At 41.7% G+C, this 17476-nt stretch overlaps 1 pseudogene; it reads right to left on the bottom strand.

Annotated features, from left to right (window-relative positions):
* Positions 1-166: 166 nt before the first annotated feature.
* Positions 167-16265, bottom strand: LOC110528957 (annotated as a pseudogene).
* Between the last annotated feature and the right edge of the window lie 1211 nt (positions 16266-17476).

Consider the following 17476-nt stretch of genomic DNA (forward strand, 5'->3'; position numbering starts at 1 on the left):
CACTTGGGGGACCAATCAGCAAAACCATGAGAGAGACGAGCTGAACAGGGGAGGGACAGGGATATGCTATGGTACCCAGAGAAACACACAACCACAGCCCAGGAGCCTGTCAAACAGGTAGATATTACACATTTCTATGCAACAATGTCTAGCCAGTTTAGAAACCTTACTTAAGTGTACAGTCCCCGTAAGGGTTACGTTATAGTAAGTAGAAACCATTTTCTTTTGATGAAAAAAAAAGAACGTTTATTTTTTACAGGTTTGATAGTGTTTATTTGAGGGACAGACTGTCTTGTGTACAGTATCTTGCCATACACATCTCAGTACAGTGGAGCCACTTTATAGGATCCCCTTTCTTCATTTACTTTGCCCAATCCAGTGCGTACTGTACTTGCTTGCACAGTCGAAAAGAGCATGAGTTTAGCGTATTAATATCTTGAACTACTGTATGAATCACTTTCAACAACTTGGCACCGACGAAACAAAATACCTCTGACGAGGCCAATGGTTTGAATACTTGTTTAGAAGAGTCACTCAGAGGCAAGCGAGTAAAGGGTTTCTGTATGAAAAAACAGATTTGCACCATGTAGAAGGGATACGATCAGCGTGTTAAGGATGTGCAACAAGGTGTGCATTACTGTCAAGAAAATCGATCATAGATATAATATAAGAGCACAATTGTGTCTAAATAAATATGACCCATTTATTGGAAGAGCACCGTATGAAACTTAACAAAAACCATCTCCAATCTGACATAATGCTAAACCAGTGAGGTAATCACCCTGACCTAATCTCTCAATGTTATTCTATTCTATTCTCCCCTGTGGAGATCATTCACAGTAGGTGCCTATTCCCAAGAGTGATCCAAGAGTGGAACAAAGAAAGTATCTCCCTCGCTGTGTGATCCAAGGGTGGAACAAAGAAAGTATCGCCCTCTCTCTACCACAGACTTTGCCCACCCTCTATGACTAAGTTATGCCCTGTCATGTAGTCGGAGGCGTCAGATGCCAAGTAGACCACTGCAGCTTGCAGGTCTGTCACTAGAGCCAGTCGTCCAGCAGGGATATCTGACAGCCAGCACTGCACCAGAGGCCTCAGACTCTCTGAGAGGATGAGAGGGGTGTCAACAATCCCCCTGAAATGAGAGAGGGAGAGACAAGGATGGAGGGAGAGAAAAAAAAATCAACAAGAGGAATCAGAGACATCAGACTTCAGAGCCAGGAGTGACAGCGGCATCGTGTTTCAGAGCCACCGCTTTGGTGACAAAAATAAACCCAATTATCCTCAGAGAAAGGGCACGGCGCAGCATCTCTGATGGTATTTACAGTGGGACTCGTGCCGTTTAATGACTGGCACATCGCAGGAAGCGCCACCGGGTACGATGGGACCCTGGGTGTAATTTGCCTTCAGGAGCCTGTAGATAAGCACTTTCTCTGCGTCTTGCTCACAATCTCACTTTGATTCCTGCCTGATATGTGCTTGAGCTGGTTTGATTTTCAGGCAGAGTGCTTGAGTGGCATTTAAAGGAAACAGGTGTGTTGGTACTGTAGGCATTTCCTCGTCTGATTTCCTCCTCAGAGACATAGGCACTTTCAAGTCTAGACGATGCCTCTTCCAGTCTAATGTCAGCATTAGTGTATCATGACCAATGATTTTCTCTCCACCTAATTAAATATATAACTTGGATAAACATGTCAACACATCTGTGTCTAATGTGAGAAGACTTCAGGCTTTTCACACAATCAATATGACAGTAGCTAAAAGCTTCACGGTCCACTCATCTTTAGCCCAGACCTAACATGTTTGGCCTACAGTATTCCAGGCTGTGCCTTGATACAAATTCCAACATTTGGATAAATTAGCGCCTCCAAGGAGCATGTGACACCATAGTTAACATATTCCACCTCAATTATATTTCTCTTCAGCGCCCTGTTATCTGGAACCTTTCCTGGCAATCAGAGGTGCTGTTTTCCCTCAACCAATTTTGTAGATAATGCAGCTTATCACCGGCGCGGCTAAAGTTGCCAATGAAATCAGGCTGCAGTCAACCTCGCCCTCCGCTAATTGTGTCCCTTTTTTTATGCATATTTACCGACTGTCACTTCAAAGAAATCAGCGGCCCATTGAGACAGCCAGTTAGCAGGGGGAAAGAATTGCTTCTTTGCAAATTAAAATGAGCAAACAAGCTGGCAATAAATAAAGCAAAGCGGCGACTGGCGCATGAATGGGCGCTTTGTTCTGGGGCCGTGAAGGGCCCGCCGAGCCGACTCACTGGACGGATTTGCTCAGGGATGGCTGTGGCTAAGGGATGCGCCACCGAACACACAGGCAGAACTCTTTCTCAGCCCTCGTCTTCCCACCGCACGGCTTCACAGGCAAACATACACAAACAACAAGCTATTGTTGTGGAGCCACTTGTAGTGATGATGCTAATTTGATTCCCTAATTGAATATAACAATTAGAGCAAGTGTTTGGTTGATTCATCCCTCAAGACGTCATCCAATTAAGCTGGAGCACATTGTTTGAGGACTTAAACTGGTGCCTCATTCTCAAATGGAGCCATTCCAGAGGAGGAAACCACTCAATCACTGCTCAGCACTATAGTTCTGTAATGATGTGATATACTGCACTTGGCAGCTCAATAAAAAAAAACAATGCATGGACTTTTTGTATGTGTGCATTCTTAATACAAGTGAGGAATGAAATCTTCTCCTTTTTATCCGTGCCTATAAGTGATGTGTAAACTGTTTTGGCATGTGGATACAGTCCCTGACATTGATACTATACTGTAGGTCTATTCTGTTTATAACAAACATGGGAGACAAACACTTGCGGCGAGATGCAGTTGACTCGGACCCCTCTGTCTTTCCACTCTGTGCCAAGAGACTGTGTCAGTTTGAGCACTCCTGCCTTTGAGGTGTTGTAGGCAAGCTGCTTCTGTGGATGGGGCACTGCAGAGGAGGGGGACAGGCAAAAGAACAAAGAGACCACTGTCAACCAACGTGAACATGTCACCTGTTTTATCTCTGACCATGTAAGTTGCACTCAATGTCTAAAAACCAAACCTTACCCCTTTAACAACCATGAAACACATTCAATACACACTTTCTCAGAGAGTACCCCTGCGTGTAATTCATTTGGAGCGTTGCTTCATTTCAATCATAACTCAGCTCCCTGCTTTCATACTGGATGCTACATGAAAACACCTCCATTAGCTGCTGGGGACCCCGTGGATGAAGCCATGTCAAATTAATTGCTTGTAATGTCCGGTTCTGCACCGTGTTCAGCAACAAAGGCAACACACCATTTGTTTGCCTTGACCATCACAGATGCTGCACACTGCATGGGATGCTGGGACAGCGGCTCATTTTCCTCAGGTTGATTAATCATCACAAGGAAGCCTCCAAGTTACATACAACTTTAGTAGTTAACCTCGTCGCCCCGTGATCTCACTGCCAAATTGCTTCGGTTGGGACTGAGATGATAAATATGACACAGCTGCAGAGAGGCAGGGGCCGGTCCTGGGGAGACAGACTGGACTGGAGCTTCTGTTTAGAAAGTAAAATAGCTGATGTGAGAAGAGAATGCTTCCATGGTGGAGTGAGGAGGCTGAGGAGGAGGTGCAGGCCCCTGGGTAGGGCCCCAGCCCAGGAGGAGAGGAAGAGCACGTGAGGAGGAGCAGAGCCCAGGGCTTACACCCAGATTGAAGGTGAAAGCCGATTTATCAGGACAGGAAAAAAAGCCTAACAGTGCTAATCCTCACTGAAGACCTGATGATATGGCTCCAAAATACCATTCAAAACAGGCCTTCATCCTTCAAATACACCTGCATTGATGTTTTCCGTCTTTAAGAGCAGTAATCCTTAGAGAGGTAGAAAGAGAGGCAGAAGGAGAGCACTCTCTAAAACCCTCTAACATTCACCCTGCTACTTATTGCCCATTCTAAGTGGGGGAAAACAAGCCCTTTCATCAGGCAGGCCTACACAGAGTCAAGTCCTCGGGACAGAATGATTGGCTCTTTATAAGAAAGGATACCTTGTGCTTATGTACATTAACATGCTGATGGCAACTGCAGGTACAGTGGGGCAAAAAAGATTTTAGTCTGCCACCAATTGTGCAAGTTCTCCCACTTAAAAAGATGAGAGAGGCCTGTAATTTTCATCATAGATACACTTCAACTATGACAGACAAAATGAGAAAAAAAATCCAGAAAATCCCATTGTAGGATTTTTAATGAATTTTTTTGCAAATTATGGTGGAAAATAACTATTTGGTCAATAACAAAAGTTTATCTCAATACTTTGTTTATATACCCTTTGTTGGCAATGACAGAGGTCAAACGTTTTCTGTAAGTCTTCACAAGGTTTTCACACACTGTTGCTGGTATTTTGGCCCATTCCTCCATGCAGATCTCCTCTAGAGCAGTGATGTTTTGGGGCTGTTGCTGGGCAACACGGACGTTCAACTCCCTCCAAAGATTTTCTATGGGGTTGAGATCTGGAGACTGGCTAGGCCACTCCAGGACCTTGACATGCTTCTTACGAAGCCACTCCTTCGTTGCCCGGGCGGTGTGTTTGAGATAAACTTTTGTTAATGACCAAATACTTATTTTCCACCATAATTTGCAAAAAAAATCATTAAAAACCCTACAATGTGATTTTCTGGATATTTTTTGTTTCTCATTTTGTCTGTCATAGTTTAAGTGTACCTATGATGAAAATCACAGGCCTCTCTCATCTTTTTAAGTGGGAGAACTTGCACAATTGGTGGCTGACTAAATACTTTTTTGCCCCACTGTATATCTAGGGCTGTTGCGGTGACCGTATTACCGCCACACAGGCGGTCACGAGTCATGATGGCAGTCAAATTCCACGTGACCGTTTAGTCACGGTAACTGGGCTTCTCCAAGCTCTGATGCTGCTGCTGGACATTAGTATCCTACCAAACTTGCTAACAGCCTGGTTTTCAGCACCCTATTGTCCCTCTAATCACTCTGACAATGCAAATGTAAAATAAATGCAAATGTTATCGAAAATCTAATCAAACACTTCATGAGAGCCCATGAGCTCAGGTTGCACAACATTTCTATAGGCTATGCAATTGTGTGAGAAAACAGGAGTCATGGCCTTTCCTAAAAAGAGGAGGATCCCATCAGCTTTCTATAGGCTAAGCCTATTATATGTATTTCTCAACATTCCTTATATTAAGCACATTGCTTATATTTACAACAGGAGTATAGCCTACCTAGTTGGCATGAAAATGAACCACTGGAAAAGCGTCCTCCATTCGCTATTTAAGTGCATACTGTAGATACATTTTTTTCCTGCTGCCCCTGTTTCGATACAGGTGTATGATAATGGTCCATTCTAAATCAAAACAAATTTCACTCATATATTATTTAGTATATGTAAAGACAAGATTAAATCAAGAATAGTCTGATGGGTGACAATATTAGCCTATCACTTGTGAATTATATATTATCACTTGTGAATTCTGCTTTTTTCCCGTGACTTTTTCGAATCATTGTCACACACACCATGTAGTCTAGCATATATACCTATATGTTTTAATAAGGTTTGTATCACAACTAAAGTGGCCAAATAATTTCTTAAAATGAAGAACATTAATCCACTTTACAAGGGGTGTAGGACCTAACTAGCATACATAAGCAGCGCATTTCAAGTTTGGGGAAGATCATTTGCACCATACATTTTTTTACCTTTATAATAAAAGCATTGCATGCATAATTGCATTTGTGGTCACTTGTGATATTGGTGTTTTTCCGCTAATGGAACATTCACGCTTATAGCTTACTGCCATTTGTGCATCGCTGAGCTTATAATGTGAAGAAATAGCCTAATAGTTGATCAACATTTTAAGCTAAATATTCTGATCTGTTGCGTCAGCCACATTGAATACACAAGGTTTTTGATACTAGGGGTTGTATTAATTTGGGATCTATCACATCGCACAGCTGTCCCAGACTCTGTTTGGAATATGTATTTCTCGCACAGAATAGAATAGGTCGACTTCTGTACTATGGGGGATAGTGTATTGACATAGGCTAGTGCTTTTGCTGTTCATTAAGCCTACTCATCTTGTTGGCTGACGAAAAGTAAATGTGGACAGTTCTTCCAATATCTTCAATGCGCATGTCAGAATTGGATAAGGACGCGCGCAGTTGCGTCCCCGGTGTCTGTCTTCACTTGTAGCCTATGAGAAAGACCCAATCACGTGATGGAGAGCCATGTGTGTGAGAACACTTAGGTCAAAACAAATCAAATCAAATTTTATTGGTCACATACACATGGTTAGCAGATGTTATTGCTAGTGTAGCGAAATGTTTGTGCTTCTAGTTCTGACAGTGCAGCAATATCTAACATGTAATCTAACAATTCCACAACAACTACCTAATACACACAAATCTAAGTAAAGAAAAGGGCACAATGGGCACTGGCCGCAAAAGGCATGTATTTTTTTAGGGTGCATTACGGCCATACAAAGGAGATGTCGCCGTGAGATTTGAGACATTATCAAGTGCTTGTCAAATTGTGAATGAGTGACTGATGAAGTGTGTAAAGACTGTGCCGTGTCTTTGGCTACGCCGGATTAAGTGATATGACATGATATTCTATAAAATAATTTCTCCGTAATTAATATTACCTGATTGAGCTAATCATGTAAATGTAATTAACTAGAGAGTCGGGGCACCACAAAATAATATTTATAGAGCTGTTATCTTCCGAATAAACTCTTAAAGACCTAGTAATATTTTACATCAATAGCAGTCAATATTAATCGTCATCTTAATTCAGTCTCATCTGAAAGTTGTACATTCTTGGTTATCTGCACAAACCCTGGCCTACAAGTTGAATCAGAAATACAAAATTGGGTTTAATTATTTATTTACTAAATACCTAACTAATCACACAGAAATACACATACACATAATTAAATCATAACTTGATTACAAATTATGTCATAAAGGAAAACGTCCCTAGCGGGCGGAACAGATAAGACAGCTTGTTACACAAAAGAAAAGGGATGGATTTGAGTGAAAGAGCGGGAAGACTGAGGGACAAAGGTAGAAGCTGTGCTATCGTAAATACAGTATCTTATGCATTCTAAATTACCGCCCTTTTGGAAAAGGAAAACGTAATAAATATTTACTCTGAGCTGCGCTTCGGTAGGTTGGTGGTAGATGGAAGGCCGTGTTGCCAAACCGAGTCCTTTGTCCTTTGAAGAATGTCTCTGGTGGTCAATTGGAGACGTTGTAGTAATGTCGTTGTGTGGTAGACGGGATACTCTGTCTGTTCCTTCCTAACCTGCATTTGCAGCTGCTGTTGCTAACTCAACGGCTAGGAGGTATCACTTCTGTAGTGAATAAGAGTTCAAAGTTCATGCCATTCGCAACCAAAGCTCACGCTGATGTTGGCTTCGTTCTGTAGTTATTATCTGAACCATTCTGACATCGGACCGTCGTACTCACATCCTCGGAACAGGAGGTTATATTGTCGTCAAGGCTTTATATAGGAAGGGAGAGGAGGGCGTGTTTGATGGTTTTATAGCCCATGTCCCTTCACAGGGGCGGGCCACTGATTGAGCAGAGAATGAAAACCCAAATCTCACATTTTAGAAGATAAAATCACATTTCATCCCATCACGAATAATTTCATATTCAAACATTTAAATTGAACAACAATTCCATGTAAATCCGATAACTCTGATGTGTAGACTTTCCACTGTAAAGTTTATGTCATCTTATCATTGATGAGAATGTCTCAGATGACAACCGAACTGACTTAATTCATATTCAATAAGTACCACCTCATATGTTCAATTGGTCAGTTTACCAGAATATAGTTCATTTCCCTCCACCTTCTGATGTTCCCAGAATCTCTATGTTAACCAAGGGTTTTGCACATGTAACATCAGTAGGTTAGAGAGAGGAAAAAGGGGGGAAGAGGTATTTATGACTGTCATAAACCTAACCCCAGGCCAACGTCATGACAACTGTGTGTCACAACTTTCCCTGAAGTCGCTCCTCTCCTTGTTTGGGCGGCGTTCGGCGGTCGACGTCACCGGCTTTCTAGCCATCACCACTCCATTTTCACGTATCCATTTGTTTTGTCTTGTTCCCTGCACACCTGGTTTTCATTCCCCAATCATCATATGTATTTATTCCTCTGTTCCCCATCATGTCTTTGTGTAGGATTGTTTTGTGTTAGGCTGGTTTGTTCCGTGTTTATTGTTTACATGAAGATTGTTACTTTGTTAACTTTATATAGTTTATAGTCTATTTTGGCGCATTTACACTTTTGCCTAATTTTGGTTGGAGGTTTTTGACACAGCTGCGTCTCTCCTGCCAAATAAAGTGGACTGTTCACACCTCTCTGCTCTCCTGCACCTGACTTCTCCACCAGCAGCGCCCAGCCTAAACACTGCAAAAAAACAACGCAGAGCTCGTCTTTCAAGCAACTTTTTTCTAATCATCACTAGTCGCATCATGCAGCCTTACAATGTATTATCAAAAAATATATCACAACCTTTGTAGAACAACTAAAGTTACATTAATAACTAAATTAAGCATATAGGAATACTTATTTATTGGTTAACCGCTCAACACAGAATAGTTGCATGTGTGCACTCCCTCAAATAATTTGGAGAAAATATCCTATTTTATTCAGCTTTGTTCAATTGCATTCTTTTTACTATAAAATACTGCCATGGAATTCTAAGCAAATCTTGTCTGCTAGAGGAACTAGTGTTGCCCACAGCCATTTGGCATAGGCATATCAGGACATAACATAACGACAACTATTTCTTCATATCATGCTTCTTTATACCTGTCTAAAATAAGTAATGGGTTTATTGTGAAGGAGAAGGCTATATTACATTGATTTATTAGACTTTTTTAAATGTAGATATTTTAAATGTAGATCTGCATCAGTGGCTTGTAGGCTATGTGTGGAAGCCAGGAGATGCTAAATGTGTTTATGTTAATTAAACGGTCAATTACCATGAGACCGAAAGTTATTTGCTTGACAATCACTGGCTGATGAAATTACGTGACCGCCACAGCCCTAGGTATATTCATTTGAATGACAGTTCCACTGCAATGACTCCCTCTATTCTGCTCACTCAGGTCAAACACTGCACATCCTCTTCCCAATACAGTCAAACAGCATGAAAAATATGACCATATATATTGGAATATATATTGTTAGCATGTATAAATGCACTATATATACAAAAGTATGTGGACACCCCTTCAAAATTAGTGGATTTGGCTATTTCAGCCACACCCGTTGCTGACAGGTGTATAAAATTGAACACACAGCCATGCAAACTCCATATGCAAATATAGAATGGCCTCAGTGACTTTCAACGTGGCACCGTCATAGGATGCCACCTTTCCAACAAGTCAGTTCGTCAAATAACTGCCCTGCTAAAGCTGCCCCGGTCAACAGTATGTGCTGTTATTATGAAGTGGAAATGTCTAAGAGCAACAACGGCTTAGTCGCAAAGTGGTAGGCCACACCAGCTAACAGAATGAGACCGCCAAGTGCTGATCGCGTAGCGCGTAAAAATTGTCTGTCCTCTCAACACTTATTACTGAGTTCTAAACTGCCTCTGGAAGCAATGTCAGCACAAGAACTGTTCATCGGGAGCTTCATGACATTAGTTTCCATGGCCAAGCAGCTGCACACAAGCCTAAGATCACCATGCGCAATACCAAGCTTTGGCTGGAGTGGTGTAAAGCTTGCCACCATTGGACTCTGTTAAAGCATGACAATCCCCTCGTGCACAAAATGAGGTACATACAGAAATTGTTTGTCGAAATCGGTGTGGAACAACTTGACTGGCCTGCACAGAACCCTGACCTCAACCTCCATTGAATACCTTTGGATTGAATTGGAACGCCGACTGCGAGCCAGGTCTAATCACCAAACATCAGTGCCCGACCTCACTAATGCTCTTGTGGCATAATGGAAGCAAGTCCCCTCAGAAATGTTCCAACATCTAGTGGAAAGCCTTCCCAGAAGAGTGGTGGCTGTTATAGCAGCAAAGGGGGGACCAACTCCATATTAATGCTCATGATTTTTGATTTTGGAATGAGATGTTCGACGAGCAGGTGTCCACATATTTTTGTTAATGTAGTGTACATTTAATGCTCCTCATCCTGTGTGTCTGACCATCATTCTCCTGAGATGGGGAGGGGGGAAAAACACATTTTATTCAGCAGATGGACAAAAAGCTGTCATTGTGCATTTTAATTGGACATTCACGGCTGCTTTTTGGTACCCTACTTGGCTAAAACAAGTCCCATCTGATTATGCATTATGACAATATTATAACAGATGTCCAGACCAATAAAGTAAATTCCTTCAGGACTGCTGGTAATGTGAGTAATTGATCACTTTTTTTATACCGGCCTCTATTTACCAGCATGGTCCTGTTTTACAGATTACCCCTGTAGTTGGGACTGAGGCCCATATGGTACAGGAGTTTATTGGCGATTTGACTATACTGCTGATGAAGTGCTGCTGTTCCTCTGGAGGAACCTGTAGTAGGATTTCAACTGGGCTGTGAATAACTCAGATTTCACAATGCACTCAGTAAAATCTGAAAGCATCTTCCGCTGCTTAAACACGGCCCTTGGCACAGGCAGGCAGGGTTGTTGCACAGGAACATCCTTTACATGTTGGACCTCAGGTTGCCTTTCTTCCACATCCTCCCCACAGCTCAGGAGACGGATGTTTATTATGATGCAAAACTGCCTTTAATGAGCAGCAATCACAACTGTGCGTTTGCAGCGGGAGAATAATGGGGGGGGGGGTTGGATAAATCACTATAGCATTGGCCTGAATAAACAGTGATACGATGAAGATTAGCAGTAGTAGCAATTATACTGTTAGACATAGATTGCATTTGAGAAATGGGTCACCAAGTTCTCTTCCTCTAATGTCACTTTAAGCTCACTAAAAGACACTGACATGGCAATACTATAGAAGCCCAGTCAAGTCTGTTTGCAACGCTACAGAAACAAACGGTATACAATGGTGTTCTGGTGCAAAACAGCACTGTGATGTGTATTACATGTACTTCTCAGCGTAGGAGACATCAGTGCAGCAACAAAGCTCATCTCATTATTCTTCACTTGGCTCACCATTCTTCACTTGGCTCACAATACATGGAGATGAAAGGAAGACAAATATACAGGATAGATAGAATCATCACTCACCTATTAGACTGGCCATGGACGCTGTGTTATTAATCGTCCCATATCCTTGCTTCAGCATCACATGACCTGCAGCCTGAGGCAAGAATTCCGGGGGAATGGACGCATATTAGGAACATTCTTCACACTTTTAGTATTGACACCCTATTGCTGCATTTCCATTGAAGATTTACCCCAGTGTTTTACCCAAAAGGCTCAGACTTTTCTGTTTCCATCTTTGCAGGCCGGCACCCGTGTCTCACTGGACCATGGCTCTGACGGGAACGGATCTAACTTAAAGGCAAGGCCCTTACTACTTTTCAGCTTGCATTTACATAACAAGGGCTAACTGTGAACTTTGACACCTTCTCACGTAGCAACATTCCTGAAAGGAGGTTGTTGATTCTGCTCGCCACAAATCTTTAGTGGCCGACCACAAGTCTTTAGTCTTTAGAGCGACAGGTAGACTAGCGGGTAGAGTGTTGGGCTACCTGACGCTACCTACCCGAGCCACATCTGTCGATGTGCCCTTGAGCAAGTAAATTAACCCTAATTTACTCCAGCTGAACCTGTAAAACAACACATTTCACTGCACCTATCCAGTGTATGTGACAATAAAACATAATTTTTGTAAGTCCATTTTTGTGTGTGTCACAGTCCTGATAGAAACACAATATCACTAGAGCTGACATTAACGTAAAACCTTAGCGACCCACTGGTGTGGGGGTAAGTCACAATGGAAAAGCACCATTAGTGCACACTTTTCATTATTATTCATACTTACTCAAAGACCCTAACTCAAACTCTCCTATATATTTCATGTGTAATTTACAGGCCAAACATTCCCCCCAATACACTTAGACATGTAAGCTGAACTGAAATGCAAACTATATTTTTCTATGACACAGTTATGACTCTCTGAGTGATGGAATAGATCAAACAGGCCTACAGTAGTATACAGTAGAGGAGTTAAACACCTGACAGGACATGAAAGTCTCCTTCAAGTTGACATCAAAGGTTTGGTCCCACTCTTCCTGACTGGTGTCTTCACTGGCTGAGTTCATGTGTATCCCTGCATTGTTGCATGCTATTTGGATCTCTCCCCATTTGGACACAATGCTGTCAATCATCCTCTCAACATTCACGGATTTGCTGATGTCAGCAGTAATCACAATGCAATTGATCCCGGTATTAAATAGTAGTGGCTGTTTAAAATGTGACAATAGGCAACATGTCTAGACTATGGATTAAAAAGGGTAACCGGGGTCCCGGGACTGTCCCGGAAAACAATCTCCACATTTCAGCTCAAAAAATTATGACAAGACACAGGAAATTACAACATTTCCCCCAAACGTTGCACTAATGCAATTCCACAAAATGAACAACATGCGCAGCAGTAGATTATCAAAAAAAATTATAGCATATTATCCAAACAGGTTGTCGCATGGAAGCCTTTAGCCTAGTGTATTTACTTCACACAAAGTCACCATAAATTCAAAGCACACGCATAATTGACAGTGCCGGACTTCACACGCAACCTGAAAAAAGTTAATAAACCCTACAGGAAACCACTACAGTATAGCTCATAAAATAACATATCTCTTTGGGCTGTCATTGCGACTCTTCAGACAGTCCCAAATTTGACAGGCCTATGCACATTTCACTACATAGGCAAGTCTGTTAAGAATTCAGAGGCATGAGGGAAAATTCTATCATCTTCTCCTGTCCTAGAGCCTAGGCTATTTTTCTATCCAGTTCCAATCTAACATGAATCTCGCATGAAAATTCCTAACTTTATTCTGTAATCCATAGGTACCATTATCAAAACAACGTCTCTCGCCTATGCATGTCAAAATCCTGGTATGACATTTCCCCTGCTTCTCTGCGCTGTCTCGTCCTTGCTGCCCATATGAGAGCTTCGGTAGAGAATGTGTGATCAACAAACTGTATGAGAGTAGACACAGATATTATTAAAAACAGAGTTGGTCCCCGATAAGATACCTTGATATTTAAACTATTTCCACTTTTCATCTCCATGTTATTCATGAGCTAATATGCTATCTGTATAATCATCAACTTGATCTGGACAAATATAGGAGATATTCTGTCATTAGTTCAAGGAGGTTATCTAGCAAGCTTTTTAGCAACTTTGGTCATTTGACTTTAGTTTGACTGCCGTTACAAAGTTTGTAGGATTCGACAAAGCTATATTCGGGGTGCAATCTGTGTGTCCTGAGTGCGCTCTGTGTGGAGATAGTCTACTGCTGAAATGTGCTGAATTAATTGAGGAACATGATAAATAAGAATTTATGAAAGGCCTGTTTCGCAATTCACAACAATGTCACTGGCAATGAAAGATAGTTACTTTATCACTACGAAATATACATTTGATTTGCTCTGAAATCATTACATAGTGGCCCAGCCAAGCCAACAAGATGGCACATCGCCTCACTTATTTTGGGAGAACCCTGGCATATTGGCCATATCTTGGTTTTAAACACTTTAAATGGGCACTTCTTGTTTTTCCCTGGGACTCTCTGGATAAATATGAATTATTCCCGGTATTGAAACTTGGTAGATTTTTGGGAAAATATTCATCCCTAGTCTATACTGATAATATTGAAATATAATTTATATAATTCTTTGTCTCCATATGTAAAATATGGTGCACATGAAAGTTTTTTTGACATATAATATAGTCAGTTGGCCCTGGAATTTTACAATATACAGTATTTCCTCTACTTGTCCGTGAGAGTAGAGTACCATCTGCTGGCAAATACGTGGAAGTGTAATATGAAATGCCAACACTGTAACAAACAATCATAGTGTTGTTTTCTACTGACAAGTCCTTACCTTTCAGCCACGCCCTGAGCCTTCCCTTGATCCATGTCCACGACAGCCACCTTGGCTCCAGCCTCTCCCAGAGCATGTGCGAACGCCCTGCCTATACCCTGGCCTGCCCCTGTCACATAGGCCACCCTGCCGTCCAGACGCATCCGGTCCAGGATCGACCGCCCATTCACACCACGGAATATCACATCGTATGTTACCTTGCTCTGAGACACAAGTTGTGAGTAGTAAACGATCTGGGAAAAAGTCTGTATGAGCTGTTAAGTACTGTAAAGGCACCATTTGACTTATGGTAGTAGTAACCACCGTTGCCAATGAACAATGGAAGTACCAATGCTAAAAGTAAACTTGGACAAAAGATTAACTAAATGTGGTTCTGAGAATGTGTCTTACACTACCTGTACCTGCACCTACTCCGCGGATGATGCTGATCCCATCTCCGAGAGGAAGAATGACCTTGAAAACCAAACGCTTCCTCATTAACACAAGAGAAAATACCCTGTAATCATCCGCCACTTTACAAGCCACGTCTCCCCTTTGGCCTGCTCCACACGAGGATCACTTGTGACAAACTGGTTAAAATCTCAGAAGCGCCAGTCCATTTTCATCAGCGGTGTCCTTTAGGTAGACCTTAGCTTTGAACAGAGTGTTATCCACACATATCACACCACTCAGCCGTAGGAAGTTGTGGTCCAGGATGAACTTGTAGTAGTTGATGTAGTTGTTCTCGTCGGCGCCGACGAAGACCACGTCAAACTACTTGGCTGCTGCAGCCATTTCCTTTAAAAAGAGACAATATTATCGGAGCACTGAACCATTCACTGTCATTGAGCTAAATGTACGTGATGCAGTGTATTTTCATTTACCCCTACCAGACACGCAACTAATGGTTATGTTATATAGCATAGCCTACTTACTACACTCATTTAATATTAATATTACACTTTTAATATAAATAGTTGTTTCCATTAAGTGACTTGGTTTGCATTGTATATCCACATGACATCATAACCTGGTTATTAAACAAGCAGATCAACACGTGAAATCACTGCAGGCTTATACAACATGCTTTAACTAGTCACCTTCATGGTATCCATGGCAGAACATATATTTACTGTTTCCTTCCTGCCATGTGGAGACTTGTCAAATATGGGCTGAGCAAATTCTTTAAGATGTGGCTCGAGCTCACAGGCAACCGGTGAACCATCCTCGGGCAGTCCTCAGCCATTGACAGAGCCCCATAGCCTGTGAACATGCCTATCTCAAGGATCATCTTGGCTTTACTCATGTGAACCAGCATTTTCAGAGTCTGGCCTGCCAATTAAATATAATGAAAGATAAATATTTAGCACATTTAAATATGTATCTCTCTAGCCATGCATCCACTCAACTCTACCCAATGCAGGTAATAAAGACAGCTCACCTTCCACATGCCCTGTGATGTGACGCACTCTTTCGAAAAGCCGAAACTGAGTTTTGCCCGACCTCGAAAACTTTCTCCCAGTTGTGTTCCATCGTTGTGTTCCAAGAGGTTCAGTAAGACTTGTGCATGAGAAACCATGCATGTGCACTGTGTTTGTGGGACAGACACAGGAAATACTCACTGATACAGTTCGGCAAGAGGTGCACTTTACTGGCTGCTCATTTCCTCCAGGTAGCCGTCTAGACCACACGCTATGTCCAGGGCCTTCTGTAGGTTGACCCTCAGCTCCTCTGGAATGTTGGCACTGCTATCTCTTTGGCTTTGGTTAAAAAATCCACCATGAATTCCATTAGGGTGTCAGAGACTGCAGAGAATACAAGACAAACAAACTGTACACAAGCCTATACTGCATAGGCCTAATGAGTACTGTAGACCATTATTAGAGACAGGGAGGCAAAATTAGAGACAGGGAGGCAAAACAAAAACAAGGTGATGATTAAGGTGAAGGAGTGATTCTAATGATAAAGACGTGTTATAATCTGACAATTCAGACTACTCTGTGTCATAACAGAACTACACCACTAGGTGGACACAGAGCTCTACCAAAGACTGATGAGACCTGGAAGGAGGACTAATGAATTACCAAAACAGGTTGGGTTATAACCTTTGCATATTTGGAGCCTATTTAATTGAATTCAAATCAAAATTATAATGTTTCATTTTTAAAAGCAAATATAACCCAGTGAGTACCGTCCGACACCCACATCCATGGACGTTGAAAAGATATTGTCATTTGGTCCGTCCTCCCTGGTCTCTATTTCAATGTCCACAGGTGTCGTTTTTCCCCCTTCTATAATTGGTTCAGATTTGGTCCGGTCCAGACCGGCCTTGATTTCAACATCCACAGACATCTGGTCCGGACTTGATTTAATGTTTACACACCCTACATTTTTCATCTCATATGTATATGTATATACTGTACTCTATATCATCTACTGCTTCTTTATGTAATACATGTATCACTAGCCACTTTAACTATGCCACTTTGTTTACATACTCATCTCATATGTATATACTGCACTCAATACCATCTACTGTATCTTGCCTATGCCGCTCTGTACCATCACTCATTCACATATCTGTACATATTCTTTATCCCCTTACACTTGTGTCTCTAAGGTAGTAGTTTTGGAATTGTTAGCTAGATTACTTGTTGGTTATTACTGCATTGTCGGAACTAGAAGCACAAGCATTTCGCTACACTCGCATTAACATCTGCTAACCATGTGTATGTGACAAATAACATTTGATTTGATTTGATTTGAACATAGACGTTTATGACCAAATCTGAGCCAATCATAGATTTCTATGTTTCACAAGTTTGGAAAGTACAATAATGTAGAGTATAGTTCAGTATAATACAGTAGAACATAGTACAGTACAACACAGTATAGTAAAGTACAGTATAATGTATTATATTGTACTGTACCCTACTGTACTTTACTGAATGGAATAACGGTGCCGGAGGGGATGGCTTCCGTTTTACGTGCTCCTAACCAATTGTGCTACTCACATTGTTTGTAAATTATTTTGTACTTAATGTTTCTGCTACTCTCTCTTATGACGACTGAAAAGAGCTTATGGATATCAAAACAGCGATTACTCACCTTGAACTGGAGAAAGATTTTTTTTTATGAGTCTGACGAAGGATACACTGGTGCTCCCCGACCAGGCCCAAATCCATGAGTGGGTATCCCGCCTCTACTATCCGTTCTATTGGCCAACGTGCAATCACTGGAGAATAAACTGGAAGAGCTCCTTCAAGACTATCCTACCAACGGGACATTAAAAACTGCAATATCTTCTGTTTCACAGAGTCGTGGCTGAAAGACATCATGGATAATATACAGTTGGCTGGGTTTTCCGTGCTTCGGAAAGACAGAACAGCAACCTGTGGTAAGACGAGGGGTGGTGGTGTGTG

Source organism: Oncorhynchus mykiss, chromosome 7 (assembly GCF_013265735.2).
Source record: "Oncorhynchus mykiss isolate Arlee chromosome 7, USDA_OmykA_1.1, whole genome shotgun sequence".
NCBI lineage: Eukaryota > Metazoa > Chordata > Actinopteri > Salmoniformes > Salmonidae > Oncorhynchus > Oncorhynchus mykiss.